The 2,511-nt window shown below is 46.9% G+C and overlaps 1 protein-coding gene across 1 annotated transcript in view; it reads right to left on the bottom strand.

Moving 5' to 3' along the window:
* Nucleotides 1–1,368, bottom strand: part of LOC115120360 (suppressor of cytokine signaling 1-like) — a 14,537-nt gene extending 13,169 nt beyond the window's left edge. The window contains exon 1 of the mRNA XM_065002245.1: nt 883–1,368. The gene's annotated coding sequence lies outside the window, so the exon portion shown is untranslated. The remainder of the gene's footprint in view (nt 1–882) is intronic.
* Nucleotides 1,369–2,511: the final 1,143 nt, after the last annotated feature.

The following is a 2,511-nucleotide window of genomic DNA, read 5'->3' as shown; positions in this document are numbered from 1 at the left end:
TGGGTTCAACTATAACGCCTGGACAACAGCTCTGCTATAACCCCTGGACAGCAGCTCTGCGATGGGTTCAACTATAACGCCTGGACAACAGCTCTGCTATAACCCCTGGACAGCAGCTCTGCGATGGGTTCAACTATAACGCCTGGACAACAGCTCTGCTATAACCCCTGGACAGCAGCTCTGCGATGGGTTCAACTATAACGCCTGGACAACAGCTCTGCTATAACCCCTGGACAGCAGCTCTGCGATGGGTTCAACTATAACGCCTGGACAACAGCTCTGCTATAACCCCTGGACAGCAGCTCTGCGATGGGTTCAACTATAACGCCTGGACAACAGCTCTGCTATAACCCCTGGACAACAGCTCTGCGATGGGTTCAACTATAACGCCTGGACAACAGCTCTGCTATAACCCCTGGACAACAGCTCTGCCATAACCCCTGGACAGCAGCTCTGCGATGGGTTCAACTATAACGCCTGGACAACAGCTCTGCTATAACCCCTGGACAACAGCTCTGCGATGGGTTCAACTATAACGCCTGGACAACAGCTCTGCTATAACCCCTGGACAACAGCTCTGCCATAACCCCTGGACAGCAGCTCTGCGATGGGTTCAACTATAACCCCTGGACAACAGCTCTGCCATGCAAACCAGCTCATTTTGCAAACTTGTCTCGAACTTCAAGCTACAGCTCACCAGTTACCATTCAAACGCTCGTTATGTTCTTTATACATTAATAAATACAGCACCGCGCCAACTTCATTCAAAAGTACAAATAGATTCATGTATTCCCGATAAATGCAACAAAAATATGACCGTAGTCTTGTTTCAAATGGAGCAAGTTGGGGAGCGTCGGGTGCTGGGGAGCGTCGGGTGCTTACCGTTTTCTGGAGAGTAAATGAGACGTTAACCAAATGAATCGGTGGTGGGAGACTTCGCACTAAGAATGTAGATACTCAAGCGTGCAATGCGTCGGCTATAAATCACACCATTTACATTGCCGTCACCGTTAAAGGTCTTCATGTCCCGTTCTCAGACACGTGTAACCATACGCGCTACTTAAGTTTCACAGATCTTGGATGTAGTAGCCTGCCAGTCTACCATGTTTCCTATACTGTCGTCTTGCCTGAAACGGTATCTCGAGTTGAACGAAACAACACACACAAAAAAAGTTCAAAACGAACAACACCACCGTAACTCCTCCCCGCCTCAAAGTCTCCCGAGTCCTGTGACCGCGTGCGTTTTCCAAGAACCATCCAAACGTTCTCTTTCGTTATACATCATTAAAACGGTCCATTGTTAGACAGTATATAGTAGGTATGTTACAATATGTACACTCAAAAAAGGGGAGGACCAGAATCCTGTAAGGAGGAATAGAGAGCTGCTTTGTGCTGAGATGGGGGGGCGGAACCTGCGATGACTTTTAGTCTCTGGCAGCAGAGGTGTGACTGTGACACGGTGTGACTAAGTGTTTTTTGGCTTCCATAACTACTATATCTGTTTAGTGTACCTGTTAACTGTACCTACCTACTATATCTGTGTACTGTACCTACTGTACTTACCTACTGAACCTGTGTACTGTACCTACCTACTGTACCTGTGTACTGTACCTACCTACTGAACCTGTGTACTGAACCTGTGTACTGTACCTACCTACTGAACCTGTGTACTGTACCTACCTACTGTACCTGTGTACTGTACCTACCTACTGAACCTGTGTACTGTACCTGTGTACTGTACCTACCTACTGTACCTACCTACTGAACCTGTGTACTGTACCTACCTACTGAACCTGTGTAATGTACCTACCTACTGTACCTACCTACTGAACCTGTGTACTGTACCTACCTACTGAACCTGTGTACTGTACCTACCTACTGAACCTGTGTACTGTACCTACCTACTGTACCTACCTACTGTACCTACCTACTGAACCTGTGTACTGTACCTACCTACTGAACCTGTGTACTGTACCTACCTACTGTACCTGTGTAGTGTACTTACCTACTGAACCTGTGTACTGTACCTACCTACTGAACCTGAGTACTGTACCTACCTACTGAACCTGTGTACTGAACCTGTGTACTGTACCTACCTACTGTACCTACCTACTGAACCTGTGTACTGTACCTATCTACTGAACCTGTGTACTGTACCTACCTACTGTACCTACCTACTGTACCTGTGTACTGTACCTACCTACTGTACCTACCTACTGAACCTGTGTACTGTACCTATCTACTGAACCTGTGTACTGTACCTACCTACTGAACCTGTGTACTGTACCTACATACTGTACCTGTGTACTGTACCTACCTACTGTACCTACCTACTGAACCTGTGTACTGTACCTACATACTGTACCTGTGTACTGTACCTACCTACTGTACCTGTGTACTGTACCTACCTACTGTACCTACCTACTGTACCTACCTACTGTACCTACCTACTGTACCTACCTACTGAACCTGTGTACTGTACCTACCTACTGAACCTGTGTACTGTACCTA

The sequence above is a fragment of the Oncorhynchus nerka genome, linkage group LG15 (assembly GCF_034236695.1).
Source record: "Oncorhynchus nerka isolate Pitt River linkage group LG15, Oner_Uvic_2.0, whole genome shotgun sequence".
NCBI classification, from domain to species: Eukaryota; Metazoa; Chordata; class Actinopteri; order Salmoniformes; family Salmonidae; genus Oncorhynchus; species Oncorhynchus nerka.
This window is presented reverse-complemented; position numbering and strand designations above follow the sequence as displayed.